The following is a 13,916-nucleotide window of genomic DNA, read 5'->3' as shown; positions in this document are numbered from 1 at the left end:
GATCCTTTTTTAAAAAAGTTTATCTATTCACATGGGTTCTATTTCGATCTTACTGATGGCTGCGTTAATTTTTTCTACTGCCATTGTTATCTCTAATAAGTAGTTACTCCACACCCTTTTCTAAATATTTATACCGGCAATCTTTAATTTCCAGTCCTGATTTTTTTTCTCTAAATTTCTCAAAGATTGTCTTTTTCCATTTTTTTTGGAATGTTGATCAACCAAATTTGAAGTCCATTTTTAGCACTAATTCTTTGTCTTTGACAGTAAAATATGTTGCTATGTAACATACAGATTGCCTTGTTTAATAATTCAGTTGGATCTAATGTATCCAAATGAGTTGCTCATGAATATGATAGCCTGTCAAATATTTCGACAAAGGAGATGCAGTTGTTATTTTTGAGATTATGTGCACATTATTGATGACGTACCCCAAGTATTAGTTTCTAAAGACCACTAGAATACAATTACTTTCTTTTCTTTGTATAATGTGTCATTGACTATTGGAAATGAATAAGTTACTGAGATTCAATCTTTCTGGTAAAGCTCACACTTGTCCTTTTCATTGTTCATCATAGATTGGAGATTGCTTTCAAGTGAGAATCAAACACGTCTACAAAAGCAAAATACTGTAAGGGCTGGAAATCTGAAAAAGAAATATAAAATGTTGGAAATATTCTGAAGACCAAGCAGTATCTGTGGAGGAAGAATCAGAATTAGTGTTTTAGGTCAATGACCTTTCGTCAGAATTGTCCTGATGAAAAGCCATTGACATGAAACGTTAACTCTGTTTCTTTCATTAAACATGTTTTGTTTCAGAATCAGTTTTTTTTTTGCTATGATGAGATTGTGGTGTTCAGCAAACTTGATCTTGTTAAGTATGCTGGTCGTTCTTCAGATGGGATTATGTGGCATGAGAGTGAGTATTTTGAATATGCTCAGCATATTGGAGTTCCACCCAATGTCATCCCGCGTCATTTTATGTGTTGGCGAGCGGGCCCCACCCCTGTTCACGGACCGGAAGATCCTGTCCAGGAAGTTAGTAATGGTGCAAATAATACAATAGTAAAATTGAACCAATCCACAGAAGTTGCAACTTTCCTGGCTGGATTTTCACTGAGTCAGGCAATTTTGCTGGCACGTGCGGCCCTATGGGACTGAGAGCAGCACATGGATAAGAAACAGGAGGGGACAAAGAATAGATACTTGGGGGACACCAGAGATAACAGTACAAGCAAGTGATCCTCGCTGCAATTAGATAGATAAAAATAAAACCAGCCCATCGCAGTCCCACCCAGCTGGATGACTGTGGGGAGACATTGGACAAAGATAGTACAGTCAACTGTGTCAAAAGTTACAGGCAAGTTAAGGAGAGGAGGGATAGTTTTACATTTATCACAGTCAAATAGGATGTCGTTTGTAACTTTGATAAGAGCCATTTCAGTACTGCAGCAGGGGCAGAAACCTCATTGAAGGAATTCAAATGTGAAATAGACAATCTCGGCCAGATTTTGCTCTCAAAATATTTAGGGTAATAATGTTCGCTATTATTTAGGTGTGAATGGTACAGCAACTTCATGATAGAGCAACTTCATGAGAGGAGCAGATGCGCAGTTAAATGCCAAAAACCAAACTCTGTTGCCCATGTTGTTCCACTCCACCATATGGCATTTCACTGTCTTCCTCACCATTGGCATGCACGGAATGTTATCAAACTTTTGTATTTGCTTAGTAGATGTGAACTAAGTTTGCCACAAAATGTTGAGTCTAATCATTACAAGTTTAAGTAAGCTTTTAAAGATGTGATAATTGTTAATTACCACCAGTTACACTCTCTTGCACTAAAAGTAACTATTTATTCAACTATTTTCAAATTCAATTTGAATTTTTGTTCTGTCTCTTATCTCTCAATCCAAGTTTTCTTTCCCTCTCTATTTCTCTTTATGTACCTGATTTAACATTAATTTCACCCACTCTAATTTATACCTCATTCACAGTCCTTCCACTATTTTTAACCTCAATGTCATTGGTTAAGCAGATATTCTGATTTCACTCGAGTCCCAGAGACACAGTTTCCCTGTTTGCATCATAAATCAGCTTACTCTTTCAGTAACTTAATAGTAAAGATGTGAATGGTGCAGAGGCAGGTCTAATTCATGGCAGACACCATTGGATGCTGTAGCAAAATCTAGCCCAATATTAGAAAATATGAAAATCCTCTCCTAAAACATGAAGGGCTGAATTTTCTCCATAGAGGCAGAAAGCTGAAACCAGAATATCTCCTGACATGGCAGACCCATCTCCATGAAAACAACTCCCCCATGCGCAATTTTCACTCTGGCAAGAGCAGGCTAATTATCGAATCGTGCCTGCTGTCTCTGGAGGTGGAATCGGGCCAGTGCTGAGGTGGGTTGGGCAGAAGGCCTGGGATACTTTGGCCCAGTTTTATGAAAGGTTGTTGGATTGTCTAAGCTACTCCAGATAGCCTGTCAATCAATGCCTTCCAGCAACACGTGTTATTTTTTTATTCTAACTGACAGCTAGAACTTGTTTTTCCATGTTTAAAGGACTCGGGATTTAAACAACTGGAAATCATAGCACTTAAAAGGACCTTATCCACCCTTTACATCAATCCATGACTCCCACACTGAAGGTTAAGGCCCTTCAAACAGCTAAAATGGTATCTGTTTGAACTCAGTACTGATTTACATAATATCAAGAAATGGCTGAGTGCAGTGGATAGCAAACATCCTGGCTGTAGTGCTAAAAGCCTGTGCTCCAGATCTAGCTGTTCTCCTAACAAAGCTGTTCTGGCAGAACACTAGCACCTACCCACCAAGTGGAAAATTTTCCATATTTGCCCTGTCCACAAAAAGCAGGGCACATTTAGTCCAATTAATTATTGTAAAGTGTTGGGGGGTTGTTGTCGACATTGCTATCAAGTGGCACTTGCCTCACCCATGCTCAGCTTGGGTTCTGCCAGCACCACTCATTACAGCCTTTGTGTAAACTTTGACAGTACTACTTTTTTTCTGAGATAAGGTGAGAGTGGCTGCCCTTGACATCATGGTAGCACTTGACCAAGTATGGCATCAAAGAGCCCTGGCAAAATTAAAGTTTTTGGGAATGAATGGGAAAGGGGATTCTCCACTGGTTAGAATCATACTGATGTACTTAACACAGAAGAATGATAGTTGTTGGAGGCCAATTATCGCAGCCCCAGGACATTGTTGCAAGGTTCCTCAGGCAGTATTTTAGACCCAGCCATATTCAGCTGCTTTATAAATGACCTTCCCTCCATTATCAGGTTAGAAGTGGGGATATTTGCGGATTATCATACAGATACGTTGTTCAACTGTGGCTCTTTTGTTGAGGTCTAATCATGTCCCTCTAAAGTTGGGATTCCCAAAAGAACCAACTTTGCACTGAGGCAATATGGCTTTCTAATAGTTGGTGTGCTATTTACTATTTGTATCTTTCAGTATTTTATATGCTACAACTCTGATCAATGCTTCTACTATGAAAATCATTTCCCAATTAGTCTCTTGTTTCGGGATCTCTATCATTATCCCATCGAAAGTAATAATGATGAGAGTATTTGATACTGTGCATCAGTGAGTTAAGAGCAATATGATCTCGTTAATACCAGGATTGTGGTCAGTTAGCAGGAACCCTTTACTGCATTTTGTTATGGAAATTATGCTGTTGAAATCCTGTGACTAAACCATTGGAGCATTCCCCTCCATAAGCAGGTGCAACTTGATAAGAGTTTGTTCTTTATTTACCTGAATGGTACTTTTGTTCCAGTGCTGGCATTTAAATTGATAAATCCAGTTGATTTTTGAACTAACTATAAAAGTAAATTGTAAAACTGGTAATTCAACAAAATCCTGAGCTTGCCTCATTAATGGGCCCTCAAAAAGTGAGTTGGATGTTGTGTGTTGAATTTCTTTTTCAAAAATAACTGACTTTGAATGATTTTATCGTGGGGATTATGCTGTTATTTGCTTTTGTTTGATGTGCCTTTACAATCTAGGTTTTGGGTATTTAGGGCTCCAGTTGTAAAGGAATGTATTACACACACACGGTAATTTTAGCCCAATTTCCTGGGCTGGGAATGGGTGAGTTCTGAGCAACCATCTGTTGTTTTACATCCCACATGTCGTCTTTGAAGTCAACAGGGAGTAAAATCAAACTGGATGTAAAATGGACATTAGACTCAAAATCACCTACTTTTTGCCTAGGAGGTTAAAATCACCTCTCCACTTGTAATAATTTCCTCTTGTATTTCATTATAATGGGCATGCTGTAGCTTAAAGCAGCAGAGAAAAATAGTAAAAAGTTAAAATTAAGTGTGCTTAAACTGAATGTTTGAAGCATTTGTGACTAGATAGAAAAATTAATGGCACAAGTAGAAATAAATAACTGTGATCTAATAGCCATTGAAGAAATTGGTTTAGTGGGATTAAATATTCCAGATTACTTGACGTTTTGAAAAGACAGAGGAAATGGAAAAGAGGGTGGTTTGGGGGGTGTGGTGGAATGGCGGCGGTGTGGATATCCCTGATAAAGGTTAGTTAATCAATTAAAGTGATTAGCAGTCGAGAAGAAGTACTAGAGAAATTAATTGGACTGAAAGCTGATAAATCCCTCAATCCTGATGGTATTAAAAGAGGTTGCTGCTGAAAAAGTGGATTTTCTGGTTGTGATCTTCCAAATTTCTCTAGATTCTGAAATGGGCGGAACAAATTGGAAGCTAGCAAGTGTAACGCCACTATTCAAGGAAGAAGAGAAAGAGAAAATTGCTTAGCCTGATGCCAGTCATTGCGGAATGCTGGAATTCATTATTAAGGAAGCAGTAAACGTACCAGAAAAAATTGACATCATATGCGTTCAAGTGCACTCAAAACATATATGACATCACAAGGCATAATTTGGAATGAGTTTTTCACCAATCGTCGAAAATGCTCAATTGCCATCTTTGGACATCAGTTGTCATCAGGCATCAAAAACAATCATTAGGCCTCACCTCCCACACAATCGCCCGTGCCCTTCCTCCTATCCCCACTCAGCCCCCCTTCACACCCACATAGGCCCTCCCTCCCCACTCATGACTTCGCAACCCCACTCATGCCCTCACTCCCCTCCCCACTCACTCACTCATGTTTTCTCAGCCCTGCTCATTCATTAATCCCTACCTCATCCAGGTACTTACTCATGCCCTCCCACCCCACTCAATCATCCCCTCCTCTTTCTCCACCCCCTCCCCCAATCTGGACTTCACCACATTTCCCAGATATGGGAGAGCTCCCACTGTCCGTAAACCACCGCCCCCCCCCCCCCCACCACCACTGACTCGGGCCTGCATGGTGGATGACACCCCCAGTCCCCACCCCCACCCCAGCCTTAACACTACACCCCTAACTGCTTTGTTCCCTTGTCCTGCCTGCTTCTTGTGATGGGATCTGTGCCCAAATGAGAGCCGGTGCCTGTGGAACCTGTACCCCAGTAAGAGTCGGTGCTTGTGGGAGCCAGACTCCATTTGTGTGGAACACACACCTCTTTGAGAGGCAGTGCCTCTGGAATCTATATCACAGTAAGAGTCAGTGTTTGTGGGCCCAGATCCCAGTGAGTGACAGTGTGTGTGGAATCCATCCAATTCTCCACCCTTCTCTTACCCGGATTTTGCCACCTTGCCCGGATGTGTGAGAGCTCCCACCCTTTCCCCACCAGGCAGTGAATTTTTCTTTCCCTAACTAGTTTGGCATTGAACAGCTTTTCACTGCCTTTATTTGGTTCACTTTCAGTGCCCTGGTTGGCCATTTGGTTAGATTGCTCCTATTAGCTAATCAGGGATTCCAGGAATATGCTAGGTTTGAATGTGCTTTTGTGCACATGTGGATTGGAGTTCATGTTTAGAAGAATTCTGCTTGCAAAAAAGAAATTGCATTTTAACAAACTGCATGGAAATAGTTCTGAAAAACAAATTGTGACTTTAATATTTGCAAAAGAGTCAGGGGCAATGTTGCTGGTGATAGTAATTTTTGGAGGTCTCATGCATTAATTTTTTTGGCGCATACTGGGATAATTTATAGGAGTTAAAGAGGGGAGAGTGAGAGATGATCAGCAAATGTGAGGGGGCAGGATGAATTGAATCAAAATGAGCTCCTGCGTAGTTTGTAATCAACCCCAGAGAAGCAGGAGGTTTTTTGGGTTGGGGTTGGGGTTGACATTCTGTCGTGCAGTCACACACAGTCTCACTCACCCATACTTACATACTTGCTATCCCACACACACACAGCCTCTCAAATACACACACAGAACACACACACGGTCTCTCTCACTTAGGGTCTCTCTCTCTCTCTCTCTCTCTCTCTCTCGCACACAGTCTTTCGCTCTCACGCACAGCCTCAGGCGTGGTCTTTTTGACACACACGTGCACATTCCCTCACTCACGCAGTCTCTCTCATACACTCATCCACACTTCCTCACTCAGCCTCAGAAACACACAGCTCTTTGAGGGAGTTATACACAATCTCGAACATGACTGAGTGCCAACCTCAACCCCAAAAATCTCCAACATTCCCTTTCTCACTCTGTCTCTCTCACTCTTGCCCCTTTCCCACACTCCTTCACTCCCCTTTTCCCACATTCTCTCTTATTCTCTCCCCTTTATCTCCAACAAATTATCCCAGCACATGCCAAAAAAATTAATCAGTATGACCTCCCAAAATTTCCGCCACCAGCACCAATTATCCCCAATTCTTTCGTAAACATTTCACATTCAAATGAAAGTCGCCAATTTTTTCTGGAGCGATTTTCCATACAGTTTGTTTAAAAAATGATTTATTTTTGACCTAGTGAATTTTCCTAAACAAGAAACTCCATTTCACCATCTGCATTCGAACTGAGTGTGTCCCTCGAATCCCTGATTAGCCAATTGACACATTAATCAGGAAAGAAATATTTGCCCCCTGCTGCCAAGCCAGATCTGCAGCATGAACCAGCACCCACCCTCACCCCTTCCCTGTGGACCTACCTGCTTCGTTCCCCTCCTGTCCTGGCTGCGCCGCGTGATGACTGATTGTGGCCTCTGTTCTGCACATGCGAAGACACCAAAGGTGTTTGGGCAGAGTCACGAGGAGACCCCAAGCAGCCCTTAGTCACAGCCTGGAGGAATACAGGACAAATGGATTCCTGGAAACTAGCACAGGACAGTAGGGCAAATTGTGGGAAACCTGGGACAATTGGTCCACCTACGTTGCTAGTGCCCGGGCCTGGCTTACCACCATTGCTCTGGTTCATGAGCTTTGCTTGCTGCCGTCGCTCTGGTCCTCAAGCCTCACATGCTGCCACTGCCACTCTGGTCCTCAGGCCTCTTCGATTGCTACTGGCATCACATTCTTCGGGCTCCCGCTGCTCCAGTCCTCAGGCCTCACCCACCACCGCCACTGACCTGCCCACTGCTTGCTGCTCCTCCAATCACAGGCTGTTTCTCTCTGCATTTGATAGGCTCGTCCTATAGGCATGGGAGAGAATCAACCCAAGATTGGTGGAACAACTCTGAGCAGAATCTGTCACCTCCGATTATCACAGAATCACAGAGTACAGAAGAGGCCCTTCGGCCCATCGAGTCTGCAGCAACATGTGAGAAACACCTGACCTACCTACCGAAACCCATTTACCAGCACTTGCCCATAGCCTTGAATGTTATATTCGTGCCAAGTGCTCATCCAGGTTCTTTTTAAAGGATGTGAGTCAACCCGCCTCCACAACCCTCCCAGGCAGTGCGTTCCAGACCATCACCACCCTTTAGGTAAAATGTTTTTTCCTCACATCCACCCCTAAACTTCCTGCCCCTCACCTTGAACTTGTTTCCCCTCATGACTGACCCTTCAAGTAAGGGGAACAGCTGCTCCCTATCCACCCTGTCTATGCCCCTCATAATCTTGTACACCTTGATCAGGTCACCCCTCAGTCCTCTCTGCTCCAACAAAAACAACCCAAGTGTATCCAACCTCTCTACATAAATTAAATGTTTCATCCCAGGCAACATCCTGGTGAATCTCCTCTGCAACACCTCACGTGCAATCACATCCTTCCTATAATGTGGCGGCCAGATCTGCATACAGTACTCCAGCTGTGGCCTCACCAACTCCAACATGATCTCCCTACTTTTGTAATCTATGCCTTGATTGATAAAGGCAAGTGTCCCATCTGCCTTTTTCACCACCCTACTAACATGCCCCTCTGCCTTCAGAGATCTATGGTCACACCCGCCAAGGTCCCTTTGTTCCTTAGTACTTCCTAGTGTCATGCTGTTCATTGAATACTTCCTTGTTAAATTACTCCTTCCAAAGTGTATCACCTCACACTTTTCAGTGTTAAATTCCATCTGCCTCTTATCTGCCCATTTGACCATCCTGTCTATATCTTCCTGTAGCCCAAGACACTCAACCTCACTATTAACCACCTGGCCAATCTTTGTGTCATTTGTAAACTTGATAATCCTACCCCCCACATAGTCATCTATGTCATTTATATAAATGATGAATAATAGGGGACCCAGCACAGATCCCTGTGGTATGCCACTGGACACTGGCTTCCAGTCACTAAAGCATCGAAGGATCACCCTCTGTCTCCTACAGCTAAGCCAATTTTGAATCCACCTTATCATGTTACCCTGTATCCCATGTGCATTTGCCTTCTTTATAAGTCTCCCATGTGGGACTTTGTTAAAGGCTTTGCTGAAATCCATATAAACTACATCAACTGCACTACCCTCATCTACACACCTGGTCACCTCCTCAAAAAATTCAATCAAATTTGTTAAGCATGACCTCCCTCTGGCAAAGCCATGCTGACGATCCCTGAACAAACCTTGCCTTTCCAATTGGAGATAGATTCTCTCTTTCAGAATTTTCTCTCGTAGTTTCCATACCACTGACGTGAGACTCACTGGCCTGTAGTTCCCTGGCTTATCTCTACAACCCTTCTTAAATAGTGGAACCACATTAGCTGTTCTCCAGTCCTCTGGCACCTTTCCTGTGGCCAGAGAGGAATTAAAAATTTGGGTCAGAGCCCCTGCGATCTCCTCCCTTGCCTCCCTCAGCAGTCTGATCCACAAATGATCCGGACCTGGAGATTTGTCCACTTTTAAGCCTGCCAACACCTCCAAAATCTTGTCATTCCCTATTTCAATTTGCTTAAGAACCTCACAGTCTCTCTCCCCAAGTTCCATACCTTCATCCTCATTCTCTTGGATGAAGACGGATTTGAAGTATTCATTCAACACTCTAGCAATGTCCTCTGGCTCCGCCCATAGATTGCCCCCTTGGTCCCTCTTTCCCTGGTTACCATCCTCCCATAGATATACTTCTAGAATATCTTGGGATTTTCCCTACTTTTACCAGCCAGAGCTTTCTCATATCCCCTGTTGCTCTCCTAATTGCTTTCTTAATCTCCACCCTGCACTTTCTGTACTCCACTGCTGATTTGCTTCCCTTGTACCTGCTAAAATCCTCTCTTTGCCTTCTCATTGATTAACGGAGTGACTTTTCTCTGATTGGTCTTCCCCATGATTGAATTTTCTAGGACTTTTTAGGGGGCTTTTTGAACGTTGAACAACATTGCTTGAAAAAAAAATTGAACTTGTGAATTAACTCAAGTTCACAGCTATTTTATTTCCAGTGGATTTTTCTCCCTGTGGAATGGAATGAGGTATTATAAGCTGCTTGTATATGTATGGTCAGTCATACACAAGAATTGAAAAAATGACTTTACACAACGTAGCAGGGTTTCACTTCTTAACAGTGGAGGTATTATCAACTCCGTATGCACCACATCACGATAAAACACTTTTTTTTTCAAAATTATGTGTGCCCACTCCCCCCACACTAATCATGCCTATAAAGCCTGTGCTTATATGTATGTTAGACTCAATGAAACCCATAGGACTCTGAAAGGGATGTGAAATGGCTTTGCCAAGAGTCCATTAAGCTACTATCTTGGAGACGTAATTAGTCAAGGTATCTCAGTGAGTGGAGGAGGGTCTGATTGACATGGATGAGATAAGACAAAACATCATTGGCAAGGAAAGGAGTTTCTTAAAATCACAGTTGCAGGGGAAAAGGGAGGTGTGTTTGCATCTCCACTAGTGTTTTGTACACTGACCCTATGTTAAATAATCTACACAATGCATGCATAACAGTGTATTAGCTGGGACTTCGAAAAATCCATGGCACAATATTGTTGGTGTCCACTGATGTCTGAAACTTAGTCAAATTTTGTCCTGATCACTGGAACTTGGAATCTTTCTCACAAAGAGGCTCTATGATTGCTTTTGATGTCAGTTAAATGCATCTGAGTGCTTTGAAGGCAATTAGATTATGTTAAATGATCGTAAATGATGTTTTTTGAGCACTGTGATTTCATTTGATGTCAATTGATCACTGTTGAATGCAAATGATGTCAACATTTTCTGGCAAGGGACTTTTCTCTAGAAACTCTAATATTAGAAAATCAGAATATAATTAAGCAGATTCAGCATGTATTGATCAAAGGGAAATGGTGCTCAACAAATCTTTTTTGTGGATGTAGCTAGCAGGATAGATAAAAGGGAAAGTGGATGTATTATGCTTGGATTCTCAAATGGGTTTCAATTAGGTGGCACGTGAAAGGTTGTTGCACAAGATCAAGGCTCATGGCATTGGGGGATAACATGTTAGCATGGATAGAAAAGTGGTTGAAGAATGGAAAACAGAGAGTGTGTATAGGTGGGTCACTATTAGGTCGACAGGCTATTACTAGTGGGCTGTCTCAGCTGTTCACAATCTATATTAATGACTCAGATGAAGGGACAGTGTGTAATGTATCCAAGTTTACTAATGGCACAAAGCTGGGAAAATAAGCTTTGAGGAGGACACAAAGGGGGTGGAATTCATTTAGTGGTGCAATGCAGACTCATGTTGAATAAATTTGCTCAGGCATTACTCTGGGTTGCTACCTGAGTATCCTGCGCAGCATCTTTCATTGATATCATTGAAGACTGCTGTGGAGGTAGCATTTACAGTGCTGTCTACCCCAATTAATTGAGTTAACTTGCATAGCACCATTAGAAATGGTGCTACACAAATGAATTTTTCCCTCTGCAAAAGGGTATAGACCTTCATGTGAGTGGGAAAGAATGGAATATCAGGGAAATGAGAGATTATTCATTGGTAGGAAAATAGAAAATCAGTTTTTTTTTAAATGGTGAGAAACAATTAAATGTTGGTGTTCAGAGGTAATTGGGTACCTTATACAAGAAACATAAAGTTAATAAGGCACAGCAACTGGTATGTTTTGGGCACAAGAAGAAATAAAGTATTGCTGTAATCGTATGATGCTTTGGTGAGAGTGTATCTGGAGCCCCGTGTTTGCTTTTGGTCTCCTTACCAAAGGAAAGAAATACCTGCCTTGGAGGCGGTGCAACAAAGGTTCACTAGATTTTTTTCATCCCAGGAATCAATGTTTTGGATTGTGGGAGAGCGGATTTTAGTAAAATAAGGCAGGATCTGGCTAAGGTAGACTGGGAACAGCTACTTGTGGGGAAATCTACAGAAGAGCAGCGGGGAGGCATTCAAAAAAGAAATGGGAAGGGTACAGGCTCTCAATATGTTCCCTCTAGGGTGATAGGAAAAAGTAACAAGCTCAAAGAACCATGGATGACCGGAGATATTCAGGATACAATGAGAAGGAAAAGAGAGGCTTTTAGCAGGTACAAGGGGAGCAAATTAGCAGAGGCGTTAGTGGAGTACAGAAAGTGCAGGGTGGAGCCTAAGAAAGCAATTAGGAGAGCACAGAGGGGATATGAGAAAGCTCTGCCTGGTAAAATTAAGGAAAATCCCAAGAAATTCATTAAGTATATCAATGGGAAGAGGATAACCAAGGAAAGAATAGGGCCCATTAGGGACCAAGGGGGCAATCTATGGGTGGAGCCAGAGGACATCGGTAGTGTTGATTGAATACTTACATCTGTCTTCACCCAAGTGAATGAGGATGAAGGTATGGAACTCGGGGAGAGAGACTGCGAGGTTCTTGAGCAAATTGATATAGGGAGTGACAAGGTATTGAAGGTATTGGCAGGCTTAAAAGTGGACAAATCTCCAGGTCCGGATCATTTGTGGACCAGACTGCTGAGGGAGGCAAGGATAAGAGATCGCAGGGGCTCTGACCAAATTTTTAATTCCTCTCTGGCCACGGGGGAGGTGCCAGAGGACTGGAGAACAGCTAATGTGGTTCCGCTATTTAAGAAAAGTTATAGAGATAAGCCAGGGAACCATAGGCCAGTGAGTCTCATGTCAGTGGTAGGGAAACTATTGGAGAAATTTCTGAAGGAAAGAATCTATCTCCACTTGGAGAGACAAGGTTTGATCAGGGATAGTCAGCATGGCTTTGCCAGAGGGAGGTCATGTCTAACAAATTTGATTGAATTTTTTGAGGAGGTGACCAGGTGTGTAGATGAGCGTAATGTAGTTTAGATGGATTTCAGCAAAGCCCCGACATGGAAGACTTATAAAGAAGGCAAATGCACATGGAATAAAGGGTAATTTGATAAGGTGGATTCAAAATTAGCTTCGTTGTAAGAGACAGAGGGTGATGACAGAAGGCTGCTTTAGTGACTGGAAGCCCGTGTCCAGTGGCGTACCACAGGGATCTGTGCTGGGTCCCCTATTATTCGTCATTTATATAAATGACATGGCTGACTATGTGGGGGGTAGGATTAGTAAGTCTGCGGATGACACAAAGATTGGCCGGGTGGGTAATAGTGAGGTTGAGTGTCTTGGGCTACAGCAAGATATAGACGGGTTAGTCAAATGGGCAGATAAGTGGCAGATGGAATTTAACCCTGAAAAGTGTGAGGTGATGCACTTTGGAAGGAATAATTTGACAAGGAAGTATTCAATAAACAGCATGACACTAGGAAGTTTTAAAGAACAAAGGGACCTTGGTGTGTGTGTCCATAGACCTCTAAAGGCAGAGGGGCATGTTAGTGGGGTGGTGAAAAAGGCAGATGGGACACTTGCCTTTTATCAATCAAGGCATAGATTACAAAAGTAGGGAGGTCATGTTGGAGTTGTATAGAACCTTGGTGAGGTCACAGCTGGAGTACTGTGCGGTTCTGGTCGCCACATTATAGGAAGGATGTGATTGCACTGGAGGGAGTGCAGAGGAGATTCTCTAGGATGTTGTCTGAGATGAAACATTTAATTTATGAAGAGGAGTTGGATAGACTTGGGTTGTTTTCGTTGGAGCAGAGAAGACTGAGGGGCGACCTGATCAAAGTGTACAAGATTATGAGGGGCATGGACAGGGTGGACAGGGAGCTGCTGATTCCCTTAGTAGAAGGGTCAGTCACGAGGGGACGTAAGTTCAAGTTGAAGGGCAGGAGGTTTAGAGGGGTTGTGAGGAAAAACTTTTTTACCCAGAGGGTGGTGACAGTCTGGAATGCACTGCCTGGGAGGGTGATGGAGCCGTGTTACCTTTAAAAAGTACCTGATGAGCACTTGGCACATCATAACATTCAAGGCTATGGGCCAAGTGCTGTTAAATGGCATTAGGTAGGTAGGTCAGGTGTTTCCCACATGTCGGTGCAGACTCAATGGGCTGAAGGGCCTCTTCTGCACTGTGTGATTCTGTGATGAAATGGCTGTTCTGAGGAGAGTGAGAGTAGAATTGGCCTATACTGTCTACAGCATTAAACATACAAGATTCTAACAGTACTTCACTGTGGTATAATTGTATAAATGCTCAGAGGGCTATTCTTCTGGTTGGAGAGTCTAGAATTAGGGGGCATAGTCTCAGGATAAAGGGACGACCACTTTGGACTGAGCTGAGGAGATATTTCTTCACTGAGTCGTGACTCGCTGGAACTC

General features: G+C 42.8%; 1 protein-coding gene across 2 annotated transcripts in view; it reads left to right on the top strand.

Annotated features, from left to right (window-relative positions):
- adgrl3.1 (adhesion G protein-coupled receptor L3.1) overlaps positions 1-13,916 on the top strand; it is a 928,790-nt gene that overhangs the window by 425,405 nt on the left and 489,469 nt on the right. The window lies entirely within an intron of this gene.

Source organism: Carcharodon carcharias, chromosome 4, assembly GCF_017639515.1.
Source record: "Carcharodon carcharias isolate sCarCar2 chromosome 4, sCarCar2.pri, whole genome shotgun sequence".
Lineage (NCBI taxonomy): Eukaryota > Metazoa > Chordata > Chondrichthyes > Lamniformes > Lamnidae > Carcharodon > Carcharodon carcharias.
Note: the sequence above shows the minus strand (reverse complement) of the source record. Positions and strands in the feature narration are given on the sequence as shown.